General features: G+C 41.2%; 1 protein-coding gene across 3 annotated transcripts in view; it reads right to left on the bottom strand.

Annotated features, from left to right (window-relative positions):
- LOC102116109 (uncharacterized) overlaps positions 1 to 16,723 on the bottom strand; it is a 139,726-nt gene that overhangs the window by 85,379 nt on the left and 37,624 nt on the right. Inside the window, exons 2-3 of one of the 3 annotated variants that reach the window (XM_045387742.2) lie at positions 8,980 to 9,163; positions 7,890 to 8,163 (exon numbers count right to left, since the gene is read on the bottom strand). The exons of 1 other annotated variant lie outside the window; for it this stretch is intronic. The gene's annotated coding sequence lies outside the window, so the exon portion shown is untranslated. The remainder of the gene's footprint in view (positions 1 to 7,889; positions 8,164 to 8,979; positions 9,164 to 16,723) is intronic. One more of the 3 variants, XM_074034927.1, reaches the window with a different exon arrangement.

Raw genomic sequence — 16,723 nt, forward strand, 5'->3', positions numbered from 1 at the left:
GCTAATTTGTTTTATTTTTGTAGAGGCAAGGTTTCCTTATATTGCACAGGCTGGTCTCAAACTCCTTGACTCAAGAGATTCTCTCACCTTGACTTCTCAAAGTGCTGGGGTTACAGGTGTGAGCCAGCATGCCTAGCCAAATGGAACACTTTTAATATTGCATGCAATACATTCATAGTGAGGTTTGGTCATGGTGTGTATAAAGCCTGAATGAAGAGAGTAGAGGGAAGGTTCTGGTATACTGTGGAGAGAAATTTTGCAGGGCTCTTTGACTACCACAGGAAGAAAAGGGGAAAATGTAGCTGAAATAAATAAATAAATAAATAAAACACATTAGGCAGGAATATCACATGTAGAGAAGTAAAGGTTTTTGAGTTCTAAACATGTAACATTCCAGGAAGTGGACACAGCCCCTGAACTTGAACACATTTACCTGAAAACCAGCCATTTTATTCTCTTTTTTACTTCTCTGCGATTCCTTGTCAGATGAGATCCTCTGGAAAAAATAAAACTTGCTTTTTTTTTTTTTTTTTTTTTTGAGACGGAGTCTCACTCTGTCACCCAGGCTGAAGTGCAGTGGTGTGATCTCTGCTCACTGCAACCTCCACCTCTTGGGTTCAAGTGACTCTCCTGCCTCAGCCTCCTGAGTAGCTGGGGTTACAGGTGCGCACCACCACGCCCAGCTAATTTTTGTATTTTCAGTAGACGCTGGGTTTCACTATGTTGGTCAGCTGGTTTCAAACTCCTGACCTCGTGATCCACCCACCTCAGCCTCCCAAAGTGTTGGGATTACAGGTGTGAGCCACCGTGCCTGGCTGCTTACGTTATTTTAATGCAAAGCTTGGAAAACAACTTAGAAACTATTTTTGCTATTTCCCTTTACAAACCCATATGTAACTGCAGCTAATGTTCCCGGCCAGAACTGGGTCCAGCTGCATGTTCTTGCAACCCAATATCAAGATGCAGACAAACTGGAAAAGAAGAGTTTATTTCTGTAACTGGGTACAAGGAGAAAGTCAGAGATAATTCACCAGACCAACTCAAGATTCTAAAGTTCTTCCAGTACTTATATATGTTTCAAACTATATGCCTACGTATAATATTATACTTGCCTAAGTTTATGGGTGATTAATTTTGTTTTAACTAAAATATCAGAGCCCAGAAATGTCCCCTAAATCTACTTAATCTGTGAGGGCCCTGGTACCAGTGTGATTACTTCTGTCCTATCTTACCTATGGTTTGTGTCTGGAGAGTTGCTTCAGAGCCCCAATAAATTTATCTGACCCAAGATGGGTCCTGGTACAAGGAATGTAGGGCTGTCTTTCTTTATTATCTTGACTTGTCTCAAGTTTCAGGAGAAGCCTGGGCAAGATTCTTACCAAACATATGTTTCATTTCTGGCTTTGGTGTCTGGGCATCAATTTCCCTAGGTTTAATTACTAACTTAATGTTAAGGCAGATGCTGTGGAAGTCTGAATGTGTAACTGGAATGCTATGGAGGCCTGTCTGTGTGACTGTTAGGAAGAATTGGCCTGCCACAATCCCCACTGTCAATTTGCGCATCATTTCTATCATGCCCAAGCTGGATAGACTGCTGGGATGCGGGACATCGTGATCATTCTGGCTACTTCCTGCTGAGGGGGGTCACTGTTAGGGGGCAGTGAACATGGAATTAGAGTGGCAGAGGTTCATTTGCTCTTGGAAATACTATTCGCCTCAGGCTTTCAGCAGCAGCACCTGCTGAAACATGATGGCATGAGTTTGGAGAATGTTGTGAAACAGCACACAGTATATAGCAGCAATGCATTACACAGCACAGAGATATACTTAAGCCTAGGAAAACAGCAAAGAATGCCAGGACTTCCTGCCAACAAGAAGGTTCTGTGCTGAGTCATGATGCAAGTCAATCATTTTGTGATAACTGCGGGCTAGAAATGGCTAGAATTTGCTGACGTATACCCTTTAGTGTTAGAAAGACATTCCCAGAATTATTCAGAATATACACACAGCATTCGGTTTTGATGAGGGCATGAGCTCCCCCTTGGGCTGCAGTAAGGCCATTCGATTTTGCAAAATAGCCTTTCACATATGATACATTTCAGTATTTATAAGAGAAATGCTTTGGAAGCTGTCACTTAGAGCCCACTGAGTAAAGTTGGCTAATGCCTCTATGTGCCATGTAACATTATCTAATCCTATTAAGAGCATGAATATTGCAGATAGATGGTTGTACCAGTGAAAGACTGACCTGGTCCATCTGTTAATCATATGTGGAAGATTGGGCAGATTTTGAATGGTTTTTACCTAATGACCTTATGCCTATGGGAAGCCTAGAGTGCAACATCCCTACCAGCCCAAGGGAAGCCATGGCCATAGGTTGGTGCTGCAAAGCCACTGAGTTGTGCTGGGAGGATACCAATTTAGGCCAGGCCATTTGAGACCAATCTGTGGTGAACATATCCCTCTGCTGGAGTACTATAATATACTGGTACCACTCAGAGGGAATCCATCCTATAACCTGAGTTGCATTAGGCCAATGGTCAAGGAAATGTTTTCATTGCTCAAAGAACAAGGAGGCTATTTGTCTCAAATGTCCAGTAAAAGCAGTTAACCAAATGAAACCATCCCAAATTTGGGGAAAGTCATTCTTGTATCAAACATTTTGGGGCTTGAAGGTTTGAATGGGCACTTTTGAATCTAATAAAAGAGTAGCTAATCCTATAACTTGGACCCTTGTTCTATTAAAGAGAATGGCTTTTTGTGACCTGGCTCACTTAATGTCTCATTTGTGGGCCATTCTGACACACTTGCTTTAGTTATCCCAGTCATTTGCAACCCAATGCAGTTTTTAAATTTCCTAGAAAGGTTTGTAGGTATGCCTAGTCTTTTCCTTGCACAGGTGAGACCCACCAAGGCTGACCTGTGGTGCTAGAAAGTGGTTACAGGCCACAGACCCAACAGGAATCCTGCTGGAGGCTGTCTGCATAGTCCTGTGCCCATTGTAGACAGGGGTTATAAGTGTGTGATGCAATAGTAAGAGGTGTAAAAGGAAGCATAGCATAAAAGAAATCTGTATCATTTTCTGAATAGGAACTTTAAGTCCTCCAGGGGTTCCATTTCCCATTGAGTGGCGGCAGATGTTTCCGTTGTGGAGGCCCCGGTTGACTGGAATTTCTTCACTCACCTATGATGAACCCAGGATTTGATGCCTGTCAGCTTCAGTGCCAAGTCATTAGTCAACAGCACGTCATAGGGCCCTTTCCATTTTTCCTGTAGCTGTTGGGCAGGATCAGCTTCTCTCCATTCCTTCAGCAGCACTTGATCACAAGGCTGAAATGGGTGGCAATCTCCTACAAAATCTGTGACATTCCTCTAAGAAGCAAACTTATGCAAATAGTTAAGAGTTCATCCTGAGTGACGTAAGTTCTAACAGCTAATTCTGTATCCAGTGACACTCTAGCAACCCAGGACAAGGCTACAAAGGGCCTCTCAAAAATAATTTAATAAGGACTTAATTTAATCCCATTTCTGGGGGTTATTCTTACCCAGAGCAGTGCAATCCCAAGTACCTGAATCCATTTTAACTGAGTTTCCTGACATAGCTTAGCAAGAGTTGTCTTTAAAGTATGATGAATTCTTTCAGTCTGTCCAGAGGATTGAGGCTTCCATGCCGAGTGCAGCTTCCATTTTATTTCTAGCGTTTTGCTTACTTGTTGGGTTATTTCCAAGGTAAATGAAGGCCCATTTTCACTATGAATAATGTCAGGGAGCCCATATCGGGGTATGATGTTCTTTAGCTGCACTTTAACTACCTCTGTTGGCCACTCGGTATGATATAGGTATGCTTCCACCCAGCCTGAGAGTGTCCACTACAACTAAGAGGTATTTGTACCCTCCAAAGGCAAGTGGCATTTGAGTAAAGCCAATCTGCCAATTTTCTAGTAGATGCTTCCCTCTTGCCTGTTGTCTGGGTTGTCCTCTGCTATAGTTATTGGTCTCATTTTCAGTGCAAAGATGGCAATGTTGTATTATACTTTTCAAGTGAGCCTTCAGTCTCTTTTCCTTCATATATTTTTTGCACAAAAGTTAACGAGGCATCTCATCCAAAATGCGTGCTATCATGAATATATTTTAGCATTGGGTTGAAGGAAGCTGTGCTGGCACCCAAACCAGGCCCTCGTTATTTACTTTCCAGCCTTCCTTGTCTTGAATAAACCCTTTGTCCTTGGCACTCTTTTCATCCTCAAACTATACTGGGGTTTGAAAGCTGCCAAATCTACTTGGGAAATGAAAGGTGCCTGGACCTTGGCACTGGTGCTGGCTAGATGCCTGGCTGTGCGGTAGGTGACGGTGTTTCCCCTAGCTGGTTTGAAATTGCTGCGCTTATGGCCTGGACAATGCACAGCAGCTATTTTTCTCGAAGCTTTTACTGCCTCCAACAGCTCCAACACTTGCTTAGCATATTAAATTTCAGTATTATCAGCTTTTAGCAGTTCCCTTTCCTTCCAAATAGCTCCGTGTGCATGGATTATCATGAAGGACTATTTGGAATCAGCGTAGATATTGGTGCTCTCACCTTGGGACAGTTGCAAGGCTCTGGTAAAAGCAACTAACTCGGCCTTTTCCGCAGAAGTCCCTGTCTGGAGTGTTCTTGCCTCTGCTACCTCCAAGAGAGTTACTACAGCATAGGCAGCATTTCTCCTTTCTTGGTGACTAAGCTGCTTCCATCCATGAACAGCAACCAGTGTGCACAGGGGAGGGCTGCATCCTTTAGATCTGGGAGACCAGAAAATACTTGATGATAACCTCTAGGCAGTTGTGTACTAGTTCCTTTGTTCCCCAGTAGGTGGCGGCAAAATGGCGGGGTTTGAGGCTCCAGTGGTCTGCAGTTTTACTGCAGGATTATCAAGCAGGATGGCCTGATATCAGCCTAATCTGCCAACCCGTCAGCCAGTAGCCACCCTTCTGCTCAAATAACACCAGGTTTGATGGGGCACATAAATCATGATGGGCTGACCCAAAGTCAGCTTCTTAGCTCCCTTGAGCAACAAACAGGTGGCAGCTACTGCTTTGAGACAAGGGGTCCAGTCCAGCCCCTTGCCACGGTATCGAGCCTTTTGACAAATAAGCCACTGGTTGCAATATTTCTTTCAGTTTTTGTGTTAGGATCCCGAGTGCCAGACCCAGTCTTTCATGCACATAAAGTTGCAAGGGTTTATGAGGATTTGGCAGCCCCAGAGATGGGGCAGATGTCATCTTAAGCTTTAGTTGTTCAAACGCATTCTGGTGTTTCAGCTCCAATGCATTTAAAGGGGTTGTGGTTGGCCCCTTTTAACAGTTCATATAGCAGCTTTACCATCAGCCATAATTGGAAATCCAGGTTCTACAGAACCCTGCCATTCCCAGGAAGCCCCTTAGCTGCTTTCTGGTTGTGGGTGTCGTGATAGAGGCAGCTGCATTTTGCCTCTCCACTGTCAGGGCTCTGGTTTCTCTCTGTAACAAAAATCCTAAGTATCTCACAGTTTGTTTGCATATCTGTACCCCTGTACCCTTTTGCTTGAGACCTTGTACCCACAGGCTGCCAAATGGTCTTAATGCAAGAATGTCTTAAAAAAAAAAAAAAAAAGAAAGAAAAAAAGAAACCGATGAGTTATTAAGTTATTGCCCACATTTCAGGATAGAGGATGAAAGAACTGTTCTGATTTTAGCTTTCCGCTCACCCCAACTATATTGACAGAGGTGTCAAAAAGTTCAGTAAGGCCGGGTGTGGTGGCTCACGCCTGTAATCCCAGCACTTTGGGAGGCCAAGATGGGCAGATCACTTGAGGTCAGGAGGTCGAGCCAGCCTGACCAACATGGTGAAACCCTGTCTCTACTAAAAATACAAAAATTAGTTGGGCGTAGTGGAGCATGCCTGTAATCCCAGCTACTTGGGAGGCTGAGGCAGGAGAATTGCTTGAACCCAAGAGGTGGAGGTTGCAGTGAGCTGAGATAATGCCACTGCACTCCAGCCTGGGCAATAGAGCGACTCAGTCTCAAAAAAGGTTCAGTAATTGGGGTATTAATTGATGAGTAAGCAGCACCCATATGGATTTAGAAGTCCAATTTTCATTTCCCCACTGTCAAATTTACCCAAGGCTCCTGAGGGAAAATCTTAACGTCAGACAGGCTTGGAGCCATCAGGAGTCTTGGGCCCCTCAGTCCTCCTTGGATTAGTTTTCAGGCTTAACAGCCATAAATGACCTGGGCTCCTTCTTACTCAACTTGGGGCAGTCTTTCTTTCAATACCCTGTCTCCTGACAGTAAGTGCATTGATCTTTTTCAATATTTTCCTTCTGCCTCAGGGGTCCCTTTTTCTTTGGGTTTCCTACCACAGTGGCTATAAGTATTGCTGCCTGCCATAGAGCCTTAGTTTCCTTGGCTTCCCTGCTATTACAGACATTGAATGCAATGTCAATTAACTGAGAAGCAGTCATTTCAATAGCCCCTTCCACATCTGGACTCTCTTTCTGATGTCTGGGGGCACTTTGCCCTACAAAAGTCATGTTTACCATTCTGACATTTTTGAGGTCCTGTGGATCTAAGTATGTATACTTTCTATACATTTGACAGATCAGTTCCATAAATTCTGAGGGGTCCTCATTAGGTTTCTGCTGAAGTTCCAGCACTTTGTTCATACTTTTAGGTCTCGGCACCCCAACCTAATGTCCTTTAGAATACACCTTTTATAACGCTACAGACAATGAACTCCAGCCACACTGGCCTCATTTGGGTCCAAATTTGGGTCACTGCACAGAATCACCTCACCAGGTTCTAGGGTATCATCAGGGCTTTCATCATGAAAGTGCCATGTTTTCTCCTTTGTCTAATACTAGCCTTCACTCATCTGCAGTAAGCATAATATTTAGGAGGGCTTGCACATCAGCCCAGGTAGGGCAATGGGTGGCAAAAATAGTGGTAAACAATTCAGTCATCTTCTGGGGATCTTCCCTGTAGGAAGGACTGGAACTTTTCCAATTCAGTAAATCAGATGTGGAAAAAGGGCTTCATGCTCAGTAATATCCAGCCAGAGGCTCTTGCTGATTAACTCCCATGGGATATTGTCAGAGGAGAAATTGTCCTGTCCCAGGCTTGGTAGCTCCTCAGCCAAAATTAGTGCCTTGCCTAGTTCAGGAGGGAGAGACTATGTTTGCAGCCTCTTTGTACTTTGCGGGAGGTGACTCTTCACTCTCTTGACTAGGTGGTGGGGCACTAGCTTCTACTGGATTAGGCATGTATAGCAATTGCTGACTCTCCAGCTCTTTTTCTTTCTTCCTCTCCCTCAGGGTCAGGACACACTTTGTCTGAGCAAAGCAACATTAACTTATTCTCTTTAACCTCTTGGTTATGTAGCAACATAAGTGCCTGAATGTAGGGGAATTTTAAAATCTTTCCTCCCATTTCCCCAAACATTGATAAAACAGTTGTAACTGAAAGATATAATAGCTTAAAGACCCCAGAATTGGCCACCATTTTTTGGATCCTAAAACATACATTGGCCAAACCACATTACAATAGTAAACCATTTTCTTCTTAGTCATGGGGGGATCCTTGTACTATTTCCAATCTGACAGGATTTTTCCCAGAGGGCTCCTTGAGGTAAGGAGGGCAGCACTTTCCATTTTAAGTGACAAAACCAGACATGAACATGGAGACAGTTTCAGACAAACACAAAAGGAAGTGTACTTGGATAAAACAGATCTGAAATCAGCTTCAGGTTTACTTCTAACCAAACAGCAAGTGAGCATACAAATAAGCCCTACTATTTTCCTGATGGTATCAGACCAAATGGCTTAATACGCCAGATAAGAAAATAACAGGCTTCCTGCATATGATCCAGTTTTACTCACCCTATGAGTGCATCTGCTCCTGCCTGATCACCATTCCTCCCCAGTGGTGAGAGGGACATGTGGTTTTTGTACATGGGATAGCCCCTGGGAGAATCCCCAGGTCTATCTTATCCAGCAGCTTCTGGGAGTCTCCAAATAATCATCTCGCCACAATCACGGGTCACTGAGTGCAGCACCATTTCAGGGACTCTTGGCTAGCTTGCCAAATGTTGTTCCTGGACCAAACTGGGTCTGGCTGTGTGTTCTTGTGGCCCAATAACAAGACGCAGACAAACTGGGAAAGAAGAGAGTTTATTTCTGTAAACAAGTACAGGGAGAAGGTCAAAGATAATTCCCCAGATCAACTCAAGACTAACATTTTTCCACTGCTTATATACGTTTCAAACTACATGCCTATGTGCAGTATCATACTCACCTATGTCTACAGGTAAATAATTTTGTTTTAACTAAAAGGTCAGAGGCCAGAAACGTCCCCTAAATCTACTTAATCTACGAGGGCCCTGGTACTGGGGTGATTACTTCTATCTTATATTACCTATGGTTTGGGTCTGGAGAGTTGCCTCAGATGCCCAATAAATTTATTTGACACAAGACTGGTCCTGGTACAAGGAATGTGGGGCTATCTTCATTATCTTGACTTGCCCCAGGTTTTAGGAGAAACTTGCACAAGACTCTTACCAAACATATGTTTCATTTCTGGCTTTGGTGTCCAGGGATTGATTTTTCTAGGGTTAAGTACTAACTTAATGTTAAGGCAGACGCTGTGAAAGTTTGCCTGTATAACATGAGTGCTATGGAGGCCTGTCTGTGTGACTGTTAGAAAACAATTGGCCTGTCACACTAATAGGAGTGTATATTCAGGGAAACTGTAATCTATGCTCCCCTGCGGTCACCCTAAATTTTGCCAAACATAAACTCTAAACAAGATTCTGACTTTTTGATTATATTAAGTTGATGGTTCTCAGTCTCCACTGACCCTGGGAGAGAAACAGAATCACAGGACAATTCTCAGTGTGACAGCCTCTGTGCAGGAGAACAGAGCCTCCCTTCCATGAGACACCTCGAGTCTTCCCCCAGCCCAGACACTCACCTGAAAAGCACTGGTCGAGACTCACAGGCAACCACATGTTCTCACCTCCCCTAATGTATCTCACTAGAGACACTTAGGCCAAATCTCAGAAGCCAGAGCACAAAAACCAACTGCCTTTCTTTTGGTCATCTCTCAGGGCGTACTGTCAGGAATCATTTCCACATGACAATGAAGGTGTTTTCATCTAAGAATGCAACAAGGGAGCATGGTTTAATAACATCTGGTTGGAATGGATGGAAGCCCTTAATAAAGATGTCATTATGCAGTGATGATACACAAAGCAAGTTGTGAAACATGTCAAGTAACAAATTAGATTATAGCACCACTGAAATGTGATTCTGTTGTTTTTGCTTACTTTCAGTGTGTTTTTTCTATTATGTTACAATATACCCCCTTTAAGTCCTTTTATTTTCTCATTTAAAAGTCTAGGGCCGGCCAGGTGTGATGGCTCACGCCTGTAATCCCAGCACTTTGGGAGGCCAAGGCGGGTGGATCACCTGAGGTCGAGAGTTCGAGACCAGCCTGACCAACATGGAGAAAGCCTGTCTCTACTAAAAATACAAAATTAGCTGGGCATGGTGGCATATGCCTGTAATCCCAGCTACTCAGGAGGCTGAGGTAGCAGAATTGCTTGAACCTGGGAGGCAGAGGTTGCTGTGAACTGAGATCGCACCATTGCACTCCAGCCTGGGCAACAAGAGTGAAACTCCATCTTAAAAGATAAAAGTCTAGGGCCAGGTGTGGTGGCTCATGCCTGTAATCCCAGCACTTTATGAGGCTGAGATGCGTGGATTGCTTGAACCCAGGAATTTGAGATTAGTCTGGGCAATATGGTGAAACCCCATCTCTAGAAAAAATACATATATTAGTTGGGTGTGATGGTGTGTACCTGTGGCCTCAGCTACTTGGGAGGCTGAGGTGAGAGTATTGCCTGAGTATGGGAGGATGGATTGAGTCTGGGAGATGGAGGTGGCAGTGAGCTGAGACTGTGCCACTGCACCCAGCCAGGGCTATAGAGTGAAGCTCTGTCTCCAAAAAGATCTATTGCTTAAGCTAATTTTTAAAAATTTTTATTTTTCAAATATACTTTGAAAGCAATGACTCTTTAAAACATTATCTAAAGATTTTATACTCAAAATACCATTATAGTTTAATATTTCTGTTGTAAAAAATTTTACTTCTTGGCTGTGTTCTAAAGTTGTATATCTAAGGTGTTTTTAGAAACATGTAGTTCAAAAGAGTGCCCACACTGTGGTAAACATGTGCAAGATTTTAAATGAGAAAATAACCATTTTATATGCTGTGAAAAAAAAATCTCATAGCTGTAACTGGTTAGAATTGACATGAAGGCAGGTGTCTTAATGCAAACACATACAAAGAAACAGACAAGCAGAGCACCACTGTGGTTCGCACTAGGCAAGATAAGGAGAAGAGAGAAAGCTGATGCAAGTGTGGTTAAGGACTGAAGCTTAGCTGGTCCCAGGAAAGCCTCACTGAGAATTAGGTTTTAGTAATTAAGTAATGAGGGCAACTGAGTAGTCACGCAAAGAGTAAATAGAAAGATGTAAATTTTATTTGCTGTAGGATTGAAATGTTGATGGTCCTACTAAATAAACTATTAATTCATCCAGTTCAATTATTGACATAATCTTATCATGACTGTTATCTCAGTTAACTATTCTACATTAATTATTTTAACTTCCAAGTCCAGTTTATTACATTTGTAAGCTTTTCTATACCCAAGAACAGCTTTCGTTTTCTTGTTTTACCAACTGTATTTTTTAATATTCCATCTGGCCTTTGTAGATGGTCAGCTGAGAAGCCGGGACCCTAAAATATATGACCTACAGATGTGGCTTGCACCCCATTTGCAGCTAGCCGAATGTTCTTTAAGCTGTCAGTTAGAGAGATGTGGATCTTAGAAGGGCTATAGCTTTTGCTTCTTCTTTGGAGACTTTAATTACAGCTATAAAGGACTTCTTGGTTTTGGTCTCATGTGTGTTTATTTGTATAGCTCTGAGACATTTATTAAGGTATCCTTTTGATTTAAAAGTTTGGTATATGTTAAGAATGTGATAAAAAGTGTTTTTGTTTGTATAGCCTTCTCTCTTAAACTAAATAAGATATATACCCAAAGAGAAAATAATTAAAACATTTCAAAGGCAAACAGTTTTAACTAACGACTATCCTACACCTCTAGTAAACAAATATGCCCCACCTCCAAAACTTATTAGTAGTGTAAATTTCAGAATAAAATAGCCAAGAAACAGAAATGTTTGCTATTTATGCAGCTAAAACCTGGCAAAAATATTTTAAGAACTCTATAGTCAAAAGTTTACTTAATTGAAACTGATATTTAGACTATATATGGACATATACATTTATTTGAGGTCTCTGTTCTCTCCATAAAAGCTTCTCAGTCATCTAAATTTTCCACTTCTTAAACTCCTGCTATCTATACGAACTCCCCATTTATCCTCTTGTTGACATATTTTTTGCCAAGGATAATCTAAAACATTACTGGCTTTTTGATAAAGAAGATATTCTCAAACTGCCTGCTCTAGAATTAGTTTTTTCATTTACTATGTTCTGTCAGTCCTTCCTTTTGCCACTTTTGACACCATATAAGGGGCCCTGAAGGAAATTTCTAAAGGCCCAGGGACCCTTCGAAGAAGACAGGATATAAGGGACTCTTTTTTGGCAGAGTAATGTTATTTTTTCTCACAGAGCCCCAAGACTTGTGTAGGTAGAAAGGTTCCTCTCAGGTGTAAGTTCTAGTATCTTTCCAATTGCACTCCTCAATCTCTTTGAGTTTTAAATGCATCCATGTGTATATGCGTAAGTTATGCACCGTGTCTACATGTATGTATATGTTTATACCTGTTTGTATAGTATCCACATGGTACCAAATTAACTTACAGATAAACATGGGTTTGTAAATTAAATAAATAAGTCCAAATATATTTCAAGTTCACATTACTTGAGCAAATTATTTGGTAAATGTAATTAGTTTAATATTGTTGAATTAATAAAAACAACTGGCTTCTGACTTATCAGCAAAATATGCATGTATTTAACTTTAAACTTATTGCCTCTATGAAACTTGCCTAACATGAGTTTATGTTATATGTAATATGAAATTACAGTAATATGAAATTAGCTAACAGATAATTTAACTGGAGATAATGACCAGATTTTTCTAATGGCTCATGAGATTTTCCAAACATAGTTAAAAATGAATAAAATAGATATAAATAAAAGATTACAAACACAGAATGTTTAATAATGTTAATTACAAAGGTTTCTATATGCTTAGAGTTTTGCTAAGCTAAATTAAGTATTATTCATTAAACACCTAGATCAATTCCAAATTGAAAAAACTGATATAATTACTGACATTAATTACTAAATATAATCATATACTTTTGGTTTTTTATTTCAGAGAAACAAAAGATATTTAGATATTAGTAAATATGTTTTGTTCCAAATTGAAAAACTATTCAACTAGAATTATGTTTCTAAGTATTATAAAATGTGTATTCATAAATTCTTTTTTGGGGGGAACAGAGTCTCTCACTGTCACCCGGGCTAGAGTGCAGTGGCACGATCTCGGCTTACTGCAACCTCCACCTCCCAGGTTCAAGAGATTCTCCTGCCTTAGCCTCCCAAGTTGCTGGGACTACAGGCACCCGTCACCATGCCAAGATAATTTTTTTGTATTTTTAGTAGAGACGGGGTTTCACCATGTTGGCCAGACTGGTCTCCAACTCATGACCTCGTGATTGGCCTACTTCAACCTCCCAAAGTGCTGGCATTACAGAATGGGTTAAACATTTTTACTTCTTAGGTTTTTACTATGAATTAACATCATTAGGATTTAAAATTCTTACTAACATGGCGACTGAAACTAGAAATAAAGAACAATTCTGTATACAGTGTGTATAAAGAAAATAAGATACGTTTGTTGGAAAAAAGATAATATTGAAAAAGAGACATGAGGATGTGATTTTTCTTACACAGTAATTTTGCTTAATGTAGAGATTATTTAAATGTTTTCTTAAATTGAAAAAAGAAAAAAGAGATAGAACAATTAAATGGGTATAGAAATTGAAGAAAGAAAAAGAATAGAAAAAAATTAAAAGAGTTTTTAAAAGATGTATAGAGTTGAGCATGGTGGCTCAAGTCTGTAATTCCAACACTTTGGGAGGCTGAGGAGGAAGAACTGCTTGAGCTCAGGAGTCTGAGACCAGCCTGGGCAACATAGGGAGACCACATCTCTACAAAAAAAATTTAGATATTAGCTGGGCATGGTGTCCAATGTCTATATTCCCAGCTACTGGGGAGGCTAAAGTAGGAGAATCACTTGTGCCTGGTGGGGTTGAGGCTGCAGTAAGCCATGATCACACCACTGCACTTTCAGCCTGGGGGACACAGTGAGACACTGTCTCCAAAAACAAACAAAAAAACCAAAGGTTTATAAAAAATCTTATTATGGGCCAGGTGTGGTGTCTCATGCCTATAATACCCGCACTTTGGGAGGCCGAGGTGGGTGGATCACCTGAGGTCAGGAGTTCAAGACCAGCCTGGTCAACTTGGTGAAACCCTGTCTCTACTAAAAATACAAAAATTAGCTGGGTGAGGTGGCAGGAACCTGTAATCCAAGCTACTTGGGAGGTTGAGGTAGGAGAATCTCTTGAACCTGGGAGATGGAGGTTTCAGTGAGCCGATATCCCGCCATTGCACTCCAGCCTGGGCGACAAGAGCAAAATTCCATCTCAAAAAAAAAAAAAAAAAAAAATTCTTATGAGCGGTCAAAGCTGACTGAGATTACATTGATCTGTTTATGAGATTTTACTGAAGTTCGCTTTAATTTTAATCAGACAATCAATTGTGTCAAACACGGGATACAATTCAGTTTTCTTTTTTTAAACAGAATTTTTATGAAGTATTTTTAAGCAATAATAAAAAACCTGGGGGTTCACCTTTTGAGTAAAATGTGTAAAACAAAAAAGATAATTACCAAATTTATTTGCCAATTGCATCTTTAATCCTGACCATATTAAGTCTTATGCAATTTCTTCTGGGGAGTTTCTTCTGAGCTTTCCAGAGACCAAGAAATGCACTTCACTGGGCAAAGAGTTTAGTGTACTTTTAACATATGGCTGCTTTTTAAGAATTTTTATTGTGCATACCCCCCTCTGTTCTCTGGAGTGGTGGCTCACTAAAAATTTTAAATTAATTCAAGATTCTGGCTGGGGGAGTGGCTCATATCTGTAATCCCAGCAAGTTGGGAGGCTGAGGCAGGAGAACTGCTTGAACCCAGGAGGCGGAGGTTGCAGTGAGTCAAGATCATGCCATTGCACTCTAACCTGGGTGACAGAGCAAGGAAGAAGAAGAAGGAGAAAGAAGAAGAAAAAGAAGAAAGAGGGAAGAAGAAGAAAGAAGAAAGAAGGAATAAGAAAGGAGAAGAAGGAAGAGGAAGGAAGAAGGAGGAGGAAGAAGAAAGAAGGAGGAGGAGAAGGACGAGAAGGACAAGGAGGACAAGGAGAAGGAGAAGAAAGAAGAAGAAGAAGAGGAGGAGGAGGAGGAGAAGAGGCAGCAGCAGCAGCAGCAAGATTATAATGTAATTAAAAAGTTACCAAAAAAAAAAGTCCAGGGCCAGGCAGATTCATACTTGAACTCTATCAGACATTAAAAAAAAAAAAAAAATGGGTACCAATCCTATTGACACTATTCCAAAAGATAGAGAAAGAGGAAATCCTCCTTAAATTATTCCATGAAGCCAGTATCACTCTAATACCAAAACCAGGAAAAGATATAACAAAAGAGAAAACTATAGACCAATATTCCTGATGAACATACATGCAAAAATCCTCAACAAAATACTAGTTACCTGAATCCAACAGCATATCAAAAATGTAATCCACCATGATCAAGTGGGTTTTATACCAGAGATGCAGGAATGGGTTAACATCCACAAGTCAATAAATGTAATACACAACATAAACAGAATTAAAAACAAAAATCACATGAATATCACAATAGATGCAGAAAAAAGCATACGACATAATTCAGCATTGCTTTATGATTAAAACCCTCGGCAAAATCGGCATAGAAGGAAAATTCCTTCAGGTAATAGCAGCTATCTATGACAAACACAGCCAACATTATACTGAATAGGAAAAAGTTGAAAGCATTCCCCCATGAGAAGTGGAACAAGACAAGGATGCCCCTTTCACCACTTTTTTTTTTTTTTTTGGAGGGAGTCTGGCTCTGTTGCCCAGGCTGGAGTGCAGTGGCACGATCTCGGCTCACTGCAAGCTCTGCCTCCTGGGTTCACGCCATTCTCCTGCCTCAGCCTCCCAAGTAGCTGGGACTACAGGCACCCGCCACCACGCCTGGCTAATTTTTTGTATTTTTAGTAGAGATGGGGTCTCACTGTGTTAGCCAGGATGGTCTCCTGACCTTGTGATCCGCCGGCCTCGGCCTCCCAAAGTGCTGGGATTACAGGCATGAGCCACCGCGCTCGGCCCCCTTTCACCACTTCTATTCAACACAGTACTGCGAGTCGTAGCCAAAGCTATCAAACAAGAGAAAGAAATAAAGGGCATCCAAATCAGTAAAGAAGAAGTCAAACAGTTGCTGTTTGCTGATGACATAATTGTATATTTTGAAAATCCTAAAAACTAATCCAAAAAGCTTCTAGATTTGTTAAATGAATTCAGTAAAGTTTCAGGATACAAAATTAATGTACATAAATGAGTAACTCTGTTATACACCTACAGTGGCCAAGTTGAGAATTAAATCAAAAACTCAAGCCCTTTTACAATAACTGCAAAAATAAAATAAAATACAGTACTCAGGAATATACTTAACCAAGGAGGTGAAAGACCTCTACAAGAAAAACCACAAAACACTGCTGAATGAAATCATAGATGACACAAACTAATGGAAACACATCTCATGCGCATGGATGGGTAGAGTTAAGACTGTGAAAATGACCATACTGCCAAAAGCAATCTACACATTCAATGCAATTCTCATCAAAATACCACCATCATTCTTCACAGAACTAGAAAAAACAATCCTAAAATTTATGTGGAACCAAAAAAGAGACTGCATAGCCAAAGCAAAACTAAGCAAAAAGAACAAATCTGGAGACATTACATTATCTGACTTCAAATGATACCATAAGACCACAGTAACCAAAATAGCACGGTACTGGTATAAAAAAGGCATGTAGATCAATGAAACTGAAGAGAGAACCCAGAAATAAAGCCAAATATTTGGCCGGGCGCGGTGGCTCAAGCCTGTAATCCCAGCACTTTGGGAGGCCGAGACGGGCGGATCACGAGGTCAGGAGATCAAGACCATCCTGGCTAACACGGTGAAACCCCGTCTCTACTAAAAAATACAAAAAACTAGCCGGGCGAGGTGGCAGGCGCCTGTAGTCCCAGCTACTCGGGAGGCTGAGGCAGGAGAATGGTGTAAACTCGGGCGGCGGAGCTTGCAGTGAGCTGAGATCCGGCCACTGCACTCCAGCTTGGGCGACAGAGCGAGACTCTGTCTCAAAAAAAAAAAAAAAAAAAAAGCCAAATATTTATAGCCAACTGATGTTCAACAAAGCAAACCAAAACATAAAGTGGGGAAAGGACACCCTATTCAACAAATGGTGCTGGAATAATTGGCAACCACACATAGAAGAATGAAACTGGATCCTTATTTCTCACCTTATACAAAAATC

This window comes from Macaca fascicularis, chromosome 3 (assembly GCF_037993035.2).
Source record: "Macaca fascicularis isolate 582-1 chromosome 3, T2T-MFA8v1.1".
NCBI classification, from domain to species: domain Eukaryota; kingdom Metazoa; phylum Chordata; class Mammalia; order Primates; family Cercopithecidae; genus Macaca; species Macaca fascicularis.